Raw genomic sequence first — 15239 nt, forward strand, 5'->3', positions numbered from 1 at the left:
TAATACTCTTTAGGAATGATAAAGAAGGGGAACCATTGAAAAATCAAATATGTTCAATGACTAGACTAATCATAATGAATATAATCAATGCATCCTTTAAAATGAGGAATAAGAAAGCATGGAAAGGGCCATTAAATGAATAAATACTATCCAAAAATCATAAAATAAAGAAAGAAGATATAACTACATAGGAAGAATTCTAACACTATTACTAGAAGTGTAAAATGTTTCATTGTATCCCTACAACTAGAAATTATAAGTAAGTGTCTCGACTCTAAAAAATCCATGTCGCTCTTGAATTAATATTAGTCTTTATCACCAGGGGTTTCACAAATTAAAAGGCCTTTAGTGTCCTCCATATGGGTTTTGTGGTCATTTTTCTACTTCTAGACTTGTTTGTTGTTTTCATTTTTGTGGTGGCCCTCCGTGGAATTAAAAAAAATAATATACCTTGAAAAAGAATATATATATATATATATATATATATATATATATATATATATATATATATATATATATATATATATATATCCAATGCATCAAATATTGTTAAAAAAATACATCTTAATAGTATCATTCATATAAATTTATTCAAGCCTATAATGATCCATTACTTACCTCAATTAGGTACAAATTACAAGAAGCCTCCCGTGGTCATTAAAGTTTTTGCTCACAACTTGGCTATTTTCTCCTCAGGTGCCTACACACAAACTCTACCATCGATCATGTGCCATACTGAACTCACTATTGAGACTGACTTCCAATGGGATTTCTTTGATGGGGCAGCACGAGGTTTACCATTATTGAGAGATGCTAGTGGCATCCTTCATCTATCTAGAAATTCAAAAATATATTTTTTCACAAAGGTTAGGCCCTCCACAAACAATTATATGGATCTCATGCCTCTCAAGCTCCTATTACACCTTCCATAGGAAAAGGAGATTACAAATCTTCACATATATGAGGACTCACTTCTTGTCATAAATTGGATGAAAGGCATATACACGATGAATAATTTCTCCTGACAAACTCTCTTGAGGAATATTCAAAACATTCTTGTTATCTTCACATATGTATCTTTTGACCATGTCTACAGACAGTAAAATTAGGAAGATGACACACTCTCAAAAATGGGATTTGCGCTAGACCCTAGCATTTGGAAGATCCACAAAAAGACAAATACTCATCAAGAAGAATCATCCCATGTTCACTAGGCCTTGTTAGGACCCATTTGAGGACGTTTTTTGGAAAGCATCTCTCATCATACTTATCTTGCTAGTTTATACAAGTTTTTATATGATTATTATTGTAGTACATATGTCATGTTATCAGACTATATTTAAAATACAGTTTTGACAATCAACAACAAATTTACTTCTCAACCTGTAACTTTTGTAATTTTGGAGGTTGTATCTGAAGCACCTTAAGGGTGATCTACTTTATGTACTTGCTTTATATCTAATAAAAAATCTCGCTTTATTCCCTGGAAAAAAAAAGGATAAATCACAAAACCCTAAAGAGCATTTTCCCAAGGTTCGGACATTATGGGATTTCTTCTAGATAAAACAATGGCCTCTACTCAAACAATAAAATATATTAAAAAAATAATATGTGGTGAAGTAAAATTATAAGTGTGGACACAAACAAATTCCTCTAGCTAGATAATGGGTCTAGCCTCAACAGATACATTCTATGGAAGATTTCCTTAGGTTAGAACCAATTAAGAGGGCCTACCTCTTAGTACGATTATCCCGTTTGATGATGTCCTTGCTTGCTCGCTCCAGCTATCTCTCGCTTCCTTCTTCAAGCACTTGAAACAAGTAAACAACAACAAACGACAACCATGATAATAGACAAATTGTAATTCAACCTACTTAACAAGTCAAGAAACATTAAACCATGAACATGTAAGATGACAAATCATGTAGGATATCAATTGATAGTTGCATATATTAATATCCAAGAGAGATTACAACCATTGTCTTGACGTTGCAGTTCTCCTATGACAAGACCAGGTTCCCACACACTTCTGCTAGTATTCCATGATGGCCTCAATCCATAATAGTTTAAAGGCTCTTGCCTTTGGGCTTCACTCCAAACCAAATCACACTTCTCCCTCACACAACTAGATAGCTACACCTATGAATAGCTTGCTTTTTACTCCAAACCAAAATAGCACTAGCACACCAACATTAACACTACCAAAAACTAACACGAACACTAGCTTGTGCTTGGCAAAAAGGGAGGTTTATATAGGATGAATGGATGGGAGATGGATCCTCTTATCATGGGACAAGGTCTTATCCCTTGAGGTAGTTCAATCATTATAGGGGAAATGAGCCCAAACTAACATCCTTGACCCCATCTGGCCAAACCATTTACTAGACTTTCATTACTAAGCTTCTAGCACTGGAAGATTCGGCTCTTAATTTAAAAAAAAATTCATAACAAGACCGACATGACTAGAACACAACTCAGTCACTCTAGTCGACACTAGGGATATTTCTAATCTCTGCACATCGGTGTGGGGGAGACAACGATCATTAGCGCCAGTCTTGTAAACTGGGCAAAATAGAAGTTTAAGGGGAAATGGTGCAGAAGGGAATTGATTTGCCCATGAAGAGGGACACAATGGGAGTTTCTTCATGGAGGGAAAGCATGTAGGGTTCACTATAGAGGTATTTCAGGATCAAGGAATGGGGAGTATAGGGACATTGACAAAATTTTGTGTAACAAATGCCCCCTAAAGAGAAAAGGCCGAACTAGAGTGAGGGATGAAATGCTTTATAAATCAGTGTGGGAAACCATAGTCTGTCATCGGAAAACCTGCAAACAAGTACATATACATATACATAACTGAGAAAACTATCAAATGATACATGAATTGTGGCATGGACGCAGCCATCTAAAGAATGATCATGTAAAGGGATCTAGGTATGGGCGCAAACATTCGTCAAAGAGGATCATAATGAAACAAAGGTATGGTCACAACCATCCAAAAATGAGAAGGATCACATATGATAACTCATGGTATGGTCACAGCCATCCATCTAAAAGAGACATGCATATCAACATAACCATGTCACATCACTTTGCAACCTGGACTTTTTGAAATTTGAGTCCAGGGTATTTCACTCCAACACGACCTGATCAAAGTACAGATTCTAACATGTGAATAGATGTGTTGACGTTTAACTTTCTAGAAAGTCACTTGATTACCATTCAATGATGTAAACTATTAAAAAGCATGAGAGAAACCACCAACAATGACAATGGTCTTGAAGGTACTATCAGCACAATCCATTGAATGTGAATAGAGGAACTGAAGTCAAACACCTACGAAATCACTCGATCGAAAGCTAATGATGTGAACTTGTCATCAAGTGTGAAGAACTTGCCATTAGGGCACACAAGCTCTAAGGTACTGGAAGGGAGTCTCTTGATCAACTTCCCGGATAATGAGTTGAAGTTGATGGAAAGCAACCATGTTGAAGGAGGGCCATGATGTATCCCACATCATTGATGCGAGACAAAAGGATGCAAAATAATTTTGGATGATACATAGAATCAGAGGTAAGTGTAACTGTAGAAGGACAAACCTTGAACATATCGGCGATACAACTAGAAGTTTGGCAGCTTTTGGATCCATAGGATCACTGGTCATGATGACATGGCAAAGATCAAATGGAAGACAAAAATGAATGGCCCAACCTAGGAAAATCAATGATAGAAAGGAGGATATCCCAACCAGACACGAAGAAAAAGTGTCATGTTCAAGGGTGAGATGCTGACACAACTAATTAGACTTCCAAACCTTCCCCCTCCATTTATGGCAGTTACCCCAATTATTTTTTAATCGCAAGCTTGAAGGGGATAACATATGCTTACACTTTAAGTTCATCCTTCGAACGAATTCGACCTAGTAATTTTAACGAGCCATAGGAAGGAGAAGCTCATGTTCGTCATGGTGACGAATCCGATGTCGTTTAATAGTTTAACGAGTCTGAAAAAGGTGTAACTCGATATATTTTTCATGTTTAGAGAGTTTGAAAAATACATGTAAAAGAAAACTCCATATGGTCCCTTTTCGTACATTTGTGTCTCTCGAGCCTAAAAATGTAGAAAATGATACTTGAGAGAATCGATTGACCATTTCAGTCAAGGAATACCTTTTTCATAAATAGTGCGTCCCAGCCTGATAAAAGGGGCAAACTTATACTGGGCACATGATGTTTCGCATCCGTTAATGAGTTCGAAATGACAAGGGCTTGGCCATCTTTTCACTTTTAAAGGGTCAGAAAAGAGCTTGAAAGCGGACCCCTTATTTTATTCTTTTTAACAAGTCAAAAGGGAAAAATACTCAGCAATCATATCATATGACTTTAACGAGTCAAGAAAAGAGTTGAAACGTGACTCAGCCTAGAGGAACAAGTGGTATAAAGGGTAGCAACTAGTTCTGGCAATGGAGGAACTGCTCAAAACATGTAATGGTCAAGAGGCTGGCTAATAAAACCACTCATCGCTGCGGTCCCTCGGGAAAGGAAAAACAACCAAGTGAAAGAATATGATCAGCCAAAGAGATGGCAGTGATGGAATGAAACAACCAAGGATCATCTAGCATAAATTAGCTGATAAAAATGGCAATCACGGGATGTAAATTGGGCATGGGTTCATTTTTACACAAGCTTGAACCATGCAAAAGTCTGCCTGGATTTGGTTTCATGTTTACACAAGTTTGAAACAAAAAAATATGCTTGCTATGAGTTTTCATGCCCCCAGCATAATGAATCAATCAAGGTACATGCCCCCCAAGCTTCATTTTAGTCAACTAGGTGGATGGAATGAACCAGGTTAACTTTTGAGATCTAAGAAAGACTCGACTGGGATTTTACGATATCTTAATCAAAGAATCGATTTGGAAAATGGAATTGTTTCATTTTTTAATGAGGTTGACACAGTAAAAGAACTATCCTCGAGACCCTTGTTTCATTTTTTAATGAGCTTGACACAAGACAAAAAATTGTGTTCACACCCTTTGTTTCATTTTTTAACGAGTTTGACACAAGACCAAGAACTATCCTCGTGATCGGTTCATGAACCATACGAGAACATGGATCCCAAGAGGTCTTCACTAGACGAAAAAACCACGCTCTCAGAGGAATACATGTCAATTGGTACCATAGACAGATTGGGTTCCAGTGCCCCTAGTACATAACGTACTATACCATCTGTGTGATCATCAACAGATGTGGAGACGGAACGGGTAGCTACATAGTTCCTGGAATGGGTAGCTTCCCTTTTACCTCTAACTCCTTATGGTCCCACAATGTATTCTTAAATTTGGAAGTAATAATATTTTAAATATTATCCTTATTCTCCAAGATTATCCCCTCCTTTACCCCCCAGTGGTCTAGTCAAGGCTGGGCATCCTTATGCCAAACTTGCTTGAGCCAACGGTGGGAGTTTTAGCTACAGTTAAAAGAAATTTTTTCCTTCCATGTCATATAGATTCTTCTTATACATGAGAAACATAATCATAGTCAAGATTTCAAAGGGGGAAAGGCTGTCTTCAATCAAGATGATAGGGTAGGGAGTATTTCATTTAATCTTGAGATTCTAGGTTATGAATTTCTTTTGCAACAATTCAATATTTCTCCACAATTCTCTAGATGTATTGCTACCCCAAACCTCACATCCATATAAAATAACAGGGGTGACAAGCATCTCAAAAGGAACATTTTTTTACTCCATACCCAAATATCTATCAACTTACAATTATTTTCAAGCCCATAATAAGATTTTAACCCTTCAATTATACTTTTCTCGATGTTATAATTCCAATTGAGTTGATGATGAATGTCACTTCCTAGTTTTTTTTATGAAGAAACTTTCTCCAAGTATTATTATCATAAATGAAATTATCATAGTTGGTATTTTTGGATTTGATTATCATGAATTTAGTCTTGTTGGTATTAATAGTCATACCCATCATGGAAAATTAATTTTGGAGGATTATAAGCTAGTTGTCGAGATTGTCATAGCTCCTAGATACAAGAATGATATCATCAGCATAAAGGTGAATATTAATGACCATACCAGTGAACCTAGGACCATCACTTCCTACAGCTTCCAAACACTCTTCTAGCTTATCAATTTAAATGCCAAAAAGGATACAGGATATGAGACACCCTTGCTTAACTCTGATATTGCATTTAATTTATTCTAACATTCCTTTGATAGCCTTAAGCATGGCAATAAAATTATCATATAGCCTAGTCACAACAACCCTCAATGTGAGAGGAACCATTATCTCTTATAGCCTCTTCCATACTTTGTTGCAAGCAACTGTGTCAAAAGCTTTTCTAAATTCAGGAAAACAACATAAGGTATCATTTTTATTATTACATCATTCTTATACAATGATCCTAAGAGTAACAAGATGGTCTATAATTGAGTGATGTCTCTAAAATCCAACTTGTCCTTCAACTCCTTTACCTTGGTTTTCAAGCCAAAGGCTAATCTTATTTTCCAAAACGAGCCCATATATTTTGGCTAAAATGTGGCTAATCATAATGGTACTATGATTAGAGCTAAATTTTTTATCCCCTCTTTTAAAGATAGGCATAATAAGGCTTTGCATCCAAGGCTTAGGAAAGCCTTGTTTCACTACCAAATTGTGACAACCTCGGGTTAAAAGTTCATGTAATAAAAGTTAATAAAGGTAAAATAAGACCATAGGCAAGGGACACTTATTCCAAGCTAAATGTTGGGAAAAATATCCTAGTGGGCATCAATTGTTATGTCTTATGGCTAAGGTAAAATTGGAAAAGGAAATGGCTAAGGATTTGGAAAAGAAAAAAGCTATTTTTGGCACATTATTTATGAAAATAGGAGAGAAGGATGGTGAAAGGTCACAGGTTGCATGTGAGGAGGAAAATTAAGGAAAATAATGGAAAGTTGATGAAATTAGAGGCCTGTTGTAGTAGCTAAAACCGCCCTTCAAATTTTTTCCTATGCTTCAATTTTGGAGCCTTCCTTCTTAACTACAAGAGCTCAGCTAACACTGATCCAGGTATATGTGCTTTGACTGGGAGTCATATTTTCATTTTTGCTTATGTTTGCTAACCTAGCTAATTCTTCTAAGTCATAAGATGATATCTCAACTTGGTCACATAATAGTTTTGGGCTTACCTCCAGAAAATGTGTAATCCTTGAAGGCAGTCAACATTGATGATTAGAATTGCACAGTTCAGAATGATAGTCAGCCTTGAGCTCAGAAACTGCACAGTCATGGAAGGTAGTCAACCTTAACGATTGGAATTGCACAAATCATATTGAAAATAAACCTTGAACTTAGAAACTACGCAGTCATGGAAGGCATCCCAACATTGAGCCCAGATAATGCACAACCCTCACTAAGCTTAAAAACTGTGGAGTGCACATTGAGTCAAAAAGTTTCCCAGTTCCCCAAAATAGCACAGTCTTTCTCGGAAGCATGCATGGAAATTTCTCCTCTGAAAAAGAAAGAAAACTAAAGGGAAAAAAACATCCCCATCAAATAGGGATCTATTTTTAGTATCCTAAAGGGAGAACTTTCATTATTTTTAGAAATTTCCGCCAAGTGTCATTTTTCCTTGACGTTGGGCATGTGCGTCATAAATTCAAATTTGCTCAATCCTATGTAATGGAAACCTATAGAGATAATTTGTACATTTAAACATCAAGCTCTAGCATTCCTGAGGAGATCAAGAAACCTTCAGATCATTGTCGACACTTTTCCAGGTGAGTTTTTCTTTTATTGCTTTTTTGCCACTTTTCTGTCACTTGTTGATGTTTGACTTGTGTGAGAGTTGTTTCACTTGTTTCTCTTCTTGGTTAATGGTGTTTTAACTTTCTTTAGCTTGTATAAGTGTTGTTTTAGTTAGTAATTTTCCTTTCACAAGTGTCACATTGATTTTCTAGTTTTTGCACGAACAGTCGTCATCCCAGTGACTCTCCTCACATACTTGTTTTTCATTGACTTATCGTCACTTGATCCTATCTTCACTGAAACTCACATTGTCACTAAGTTCTTATCATTTTTCATGCCTCCATCGAGTAGATCTACACTTCCCTTGGTTGGATTTTTCCTTTCCTACTTGGGCACTGCACAATCCTAAGGTCAAGCTCCAAGATTGGAATTTGGAACTACGTAGTGTGAAGTATAGGTTGGTTGCAACTATGCATTGTGAAATTCCAAGGCTCAGCCTGTCAACCTTGTCCATTGAGACTGTGCAATGTGTAGTCTCGCTTAGGCTCTGACGAAGATGAACTGTGCATTCCGCAGTCTCAAGCCTTAGGCTGCACCGTTCGCTACTAGGACTACGTAATGCATAGTTCCCATAGCCTGTTAATACCTCTTGTAGGTGAAAATTTCATAATCCCTCTCATTAGATGCTTGTATTGCTTCTTGATCATGATGTGAAGTTATATTTTCAAGAGATAATGTTTCCTTTCCATGAGTGTCCTTTCTGTCCCACAGGTACCACACTTGTGAAGCACTTCTCTCCAACAGTCATTGTTACCATAGCACTAAAGAAGGTTGCTTAAAGAGAGAGCACTAAAAGCAGTACTGGGGAAGCAATTGAGCAAGCACCAGTTAAATTGCCAATATATGTGGACACTCAATTGTTCATAGAAAAATATTCAACACTAACATGGAAACAAGTCCAAAAATAGTAGCAGAAGGCAACAATCCAGTACAAGATTAGGGAAAGAGAAAGTTGTTGACGAAATAGAGGGAGACAAAAGTTGTAGAGTGAAAGTGGATTCAATCTTCATGCAGGAAGCTTTGGTAGTAGAAGTAAAAGTAAGTAGAGGATACTGAGAGAAAAATGGAGGAAGAGAGAAAAGTAGAGCTTGCAGGTAGAAGAACTAAGATCGAAGCAAGAAGAACAAGAACTGGAGGAAGAACAAGAGTTGAGGACGAAAGAATAGGAAAAGAAGTAGAAGCAGAAAGAACAAGAAAGGAAAGGTGAAATGCCAGAAGAAACAAAGCCAATTCAAGAACAAAATCGACCAGCAACAGAGGGAAAGAGCGAATAGATGCAGGACCGGGATCTTGCTCAGCTGATTGAATATTTGATTGAAGTTGCAGACATGGAGTTAGAATAGGAGCCACAGAATGAATATGTTGACCTGATGTCGAGAGAACCACAGGTCATCCCTTAGTCTGCACCACCTCCAATAGTAGAGCCAACCTTGAGCAAACAAGGAGATGTTGTTCTCCTTGATGATGATCTGATCATCGATGTGTACAATCTATCATTCAATGCATTTTAGAAGAAGATTGTATAAGCATGAAGGAAGAACTTTCTGGATGATCCTGCATCACTTGCATTCATTAAATAAAGAGTGATAGTGTCAGACACCAGGAAGCATCTAACTACCATTGTCAAAACTAGCTTGGCCCTCGGAGGAGAAAGAACATCAAATGTTCAGTATTTAACAGTCGAGAATGAGCAACTAGGAGAGAACCTGCAGGCTTCTAGGAAAGAGGCAGAAAAAATTCGAGTAGCAATGCAGAATGAAGTCTCTGCATCAGGGGATATGAGAGAAATGATACTTGCTAAAGTATCAAAGCTTAGAGAAAGAATACAAAATATCTATGATGGATTTGTCACCGTGCATAAAGTAGTTTCCAATTTACATGGCCTACAACAACATAGCAAAGAGTTTGTTAAAACTCTCAAAAACATGCATGCTTCTATTGCCTATGTATAGAAGTGGATAATGTGGTACAAAGCAGGCCCACTTGACTTGCTGAAGAAAATGAAGCCACCTGCGGAGTTGGAGAAAGTGAAGGTTAGAATGTTGATTCAGAATAACAAGCCACTTTCCTAAATCATTGGCAGCACACAAGCCTCATATGTGCAGTTGTACAGTAGTTTTAATGTCTTCATGAGAACACACCAGATCCCATCAATTGGTTCCCTCACCAAAGCTAAACCAAATAACTAAGTCCAATAGGAGGTTGAAGAGTACCTGGAAAACTAAGATTGGATGCGACCAGGGAAGACTTGGAACTGAGTGCACACAACATGCAGAAGTTCATGGGTGGTCCTATCAAAGTAAAAACAATGTTTCTCATGCTTCAGAATGAGTTGAAGAGAGGTTCCATGACAGTGTACTCGGATGCCATAGATGCTAGAGTTTGCTTCCTGCAAGACATTCTCAAGTAGTTTGGGGACACCATCACATAGTACCAAGCTTGGCACCAATATGTGACCGAGAAGTAGCAAGTTGAGGTTGTTGAGCTAGACTTCCCCAAAACTCCAGAATCATAGAGTTGTGTCTTGTCAGGCTTTCCCTACACTATTTTGTCTTATATGGGTACAAGTTGAAAATATAATATTATGTGTAATTATGTTGTAAGTGAAATTCCAAGTGTCAATATTGGAATATGAAAAGTCATCATGTAATGTAATGTGTTATTTTGTGAAGAAGTTGAAGATTCGTGAGGGTAGTCCAAAGGTCAAAAAGGGGAGTTAAAGATTCACCCCCTCTTGTTATAAATAAAACCTCATAACTCATGTAACTGGCTTTTGGGAGCCAATCCTTTGGCTAGGCTTAGGTTTAGAAAGACCTTGGGAGTATTGTGAAGAGACTTAGTTTCTCCACAACATAGAGAAAGTATACTTCTTTAGAGAAGCAAGTGTTCTTGATTATAATGTTACACTATTGGGGCTAGTGGTCATCAATGGTGTAAGTATGGATGGAACTTTCACTTATAATAATCAGAGCCAACATGCTTTCATGCATATGTTTTTAATATAGTAGGACTATAGTTTTTGTATTGGAAATGTATGTTATTTAATGTATGCATATTATTATGAACTATTTTGTTTTCAATTGTATGGATCTTGTTGAATGTGCGTTGTTGGATTAACTTATCACTTTAACTTGTGGACTATTCCACATCTTAGCTTGTGATGTCATTTTGTTCTTGTGTTCCTTTCAAGCTACATACTATTACAGGCTTCCAATGGGTGTGCTTCATTTCCCCTTCGTGTGTTGCAACCTTCATGCATTGCACTTGAATCTCCACAAGCTCACACACTTGATCTCATCCAAAGTTATCATAATTTCCTCTATGCATTTCCATGGACAATGAACTACATTGCCACTCATTGTTGGGACTCCTACTCCAAATGGTGTGAGATTTATTTGGGAATTCATATCGGGGATATACCTTGAAGGTTGGTGGGTCCAATTTCGTTAACAAGTCCCCATCAGTAAAAAGACACCAGAGCATTATTTTGTATCCTTTTGTTAGTTAAGTATTAGAATTTTTCTTAGAGAGGAGATAACACCAAGAGGAGAAAGAAAGTGTGCAAGATAGGAAGGAAAGGAAAACCAAGGAAATGAAAGGAAAAGTGAAGAAGGATAATGAAAGCAAAGGAAGGAAAGGATAAGGTAGCTTTAGCAGGAATACTTTCTTGTAACAAATTTCATGTGTGATTTCCTATTTGGTTTTTACATGCATGGTATGTGCATGTTGGTATTTGATTCTTTTGATTTCATTGGCATGGATTTTGTTGGGATTCGAAAATAGATTTTAGCCTAGCCTTGCCATTTCCAGATAGACATGGTGTGATGGGATTGTTATTGGCTTGAGCTTTGGATAGCCAAATGGTTTTAGAATCCAAGGTGAGGTGGTATTAGGAAAATTCCCAAAGGCCTAGGAATCCCTTGACTAGTAATGGAGGGATACATGGTAAAGCCTAAGCGTGGAGACATGAAAATTCCTCAAGGATGGTGAGGAAATTTTGAGGCATCCAAGCTCAGTTCGGTTTTGTGATCTCAACACTGGATTAGGTGCGATCATGGTATGGAGAGGGTGGAGGTGATTTAACCTCTGGGTTCCTTTAGTTATGTTTGGATTGGTTTATCCCATGAAATCCCAAATTCATACTTAGAATATGGCATGGGGGTGATTTTCTAAAGAGAGATTTGTCTCATCCAATCTATGATTAGGTGGCACGTGGGAGTCCCGAACTTGATTGGTATTTTCCTATGGGTAATAAAAGATACGTTTCTCTTGATTTTTGGTAAGAAAATTCTTTGGTTATTATGTGGCTTCAATATTTGTGCTCTTATTGTTATTTACCTCGTTATATGTTAGATATAAGCATGGTTTTATGACAAATCTCAGTCATGGCTCTATTCATGTTTTTACTTGTAACTAAATGAATAATGAATGAAAGACATAATTGATGCTATGAAAACTAATGAGAGAAGGTAGCGACCCTTCTTATTAAACCTCAGATAAGTTTTCAGACCCTTATGGTCAAACTTGCATTCATTACCTTTAAGTTTCATATCTACCAAGTGTTTGACAGAATTTCAGTCCCAGTTGGGGACAGTCAGGTCAAGTCTTGGTTCCAGTTTTTGGTTTACAAGCATTGTCTTCATGTCTTTTATGAGTTCTCTAAGTTTCATATCTTTCCAGGCAGAGGTTAAGCCCCATCCCTAGAAAATAGCCTTAATTCTTGTAGTCACTAGCATAACACTAGGAGAAAAAGGCCACATTCGCATTGATGTAGGCCTATGGGAGTGACTAAGAATCTGTAGACACATGGAGGCCTTGGTAAGGGAGTGACTCGGGCTCTAGGTCAAGGAATAGGTGAGTTGTCTCAGGGATGGGACACCTGGAGGGGTTGGGTTTCCCCTTGGCGTCCTATGGCACCTGAGGGAAGTCAATGCGGTCTCGCTGTGACGAATCCATTTTGCTAAGGTCATATAGGAGGTTGAGTCATATCATAGTAACCTCTCCTCTCAAGTTTACCCCAGGTAAGATGGTGAAAGTTGGTAGATGTGAGAGGAGGCACGTTATATGGTGGTATTAGAGCGGGTTTCACTCTCTGTGGGTCATAACTGATACCACAAGGTGGTAACAAAGCATGGTTTTTCTCTCATTGGGTAAGTCTGATGTTGTCAAGGTTATGGTTGTTGTTTAGTCAGTTTATTTTCCTAAATTGCTTTGCATAAATTATCAGCCGAGGCTCGTAAGTTGATGAAGTGTAGTGCACTGTATTTTCTAGTTAACCCTTCTTACTTCATTGTTTTGTATTTTTATATTGTTTTGTTTTGGGGGTTTCCTTGATTCCTAATGATGTATAGTTTGAATTATTAGAAACTAAGTCTAAATTTCCTAAAGGTGAACTAATCCAAATCTAAGTTAAAGGAAGGAGAAACAGAGCATCTATCCTATCTTTTCATTTAATCCTAAGTCAAAAATTAAGAGGTGAATTTGTAAGGCAAATTGAAATAATTATAGAGAATGAACTGACTAAAGCACTTTTAGTTGTCCAAGCCTCCAATTTTGAAAGATAACTTTCTTGAGATGGAAAACAAGCAACCTACTGTACTTTATAGTTTAAAGAAATAAATCAAATATGCAGAGAGTAACTAATTGATTACAATCCTTGTGTGAAATGAATGTTTAACCATTTATTTTAGGATGGATATCAGTTTGAAATGGTGACCAGAAACATTTATCCACACAGTGCATTGGAAATCTGAACTAGGAAATAAATAACAGAGGAAACAAACAGTAAGTAAACTAATAAAAAATTCATCCTTGTTACTTTTCCACCTTACCCTGTTAAAACAAACCAAGTTTAGTTTACGAAATAGATAGGAGAAACAAGACTACACCATTGAATTCTAACATTATGCTACTGAACAGAATTAAAAGAAAACAAACTATAGGAAATCAAACTAAACTACAAACACCGCTAAAATTAAATAATGAAGCTAAACTAAATAGTAAACAAAATAACAAAAGAAAAACCTCCTTCAGTGTAGGGGCCCTCTGCAACTGACTGAGTTGAGCTGCTAAGTAGCTGAAGACTTTGAAATGATCACTTGGTCAAACACGACTTCATATTATTAACAGGAAAATAAGTTCCAAAATTACAGAGCTGTAGGTCTGAGCTTAATACATGCAAAAATTCAAACTCCTTCTCAGTTCTGTACAACTGATATTTAAAGACACATTCCTAACTGTCTTTTGAGAGAATTTAGCTACAGGTGGTCTCCACGTATTACAATAGATCTGCGTAAATGGTTGATCAGCTACAGGTGACTTTAAGTCAGCAAGATGGTTGCATGAGGCTATTATCACCGGTGGTTGGTTCGAGTTAATGCCAGAACAAAATTGTCAGATTTATTAATTAGCCAAGAAGAGTGGACACAAAGTCCTATTGCTCCTAGGTTTCTTCGTTTGACTCTACCTTTGACTGTGGTCTTGAGCTGGCTTTTTTGTCAATCTAGGTTGGGTGACTAGGATAGGATCCATTTCATGACCATTCTAAAGATGCCCATGTGGCCGGTTTCCTCGCTTGACACCTGTAACATATTCAACCATGGAAGTAGCTACAAAACACACAGTTAGCTGCATAATGGGATGTGCTCCGTAGCTAATTTGCAAAAACGTATTTCAAATACAAAAAACATAAAAGTATAACATGTCAATCATTTAATGTCTTCCTTGAGACAAAATCTATCATATATCAGTGATGGGGATCTGTCTTTCATGGCAAAACAAGAGAAAGAAGTGAGAAAAGTTGTTAAAGGGAGAGTAATTCTGAGGTCCAACATGCCCCCACTGCAAAATCATTGCATGTCCCCATGCAATTTTTCCAAAAATGTGAACTCTTCTTTCCTATTGCATCTGCTTAGATACCTATGCTATCACATATAACTCTCTTCTCTTGCTCCTCTTTGAAGTGACTACGATGCTTGGTTTCCTCATGAGAAGTTTGTATTTAAGGTTGATGATTGTTTTGTTCAAGTTTATATTATTCCTCTTCAACTTCCTATTCTTCTTGTACCATAGCCCTAGGTGCAGTATTGTATTGTCATGAATGGATTTATCCAATTTGCTTTGTTCCTTCAAGGTTTCATTTTCTTTCTTGATATGCCTGTTCAATATCTCCAACTCATAGATTTCCTGTTTGAGAGAGTCAGTCAAAGGTTCTTGTGGATTGACAAGTTGTTCTGGACTGACTGAGGATCCTGGTTCCATTGAGGCACTTTTCTTTTCCAGAGATTCTATGTAATCATAAATTTGTTGTTGTAATGGGTCTATGCCCGGGGATCCACTGTTGGGGCTACCTTCAAAATACTGTCTAGGAGAGTTTTGAGGAATGTATGTAAATGGAACATTTTCAGGAGATGATACTGGGGTTTCTTAT

Source organism: Pinus tabuliformis, chromosome 1_1, assembly GCF_031772625.1.
Source record: "Pinus tabuliformis cultivar Carrire ecotype Pingquan chromosome 1_1, CPIR1, whole genome shotgun sequence".
NCBI lineage: Eukaryota > Viridiplantae > Streptophyta > Pinopsida > Pinales > Pinaceae > Pinus > Pinus tabuliformis.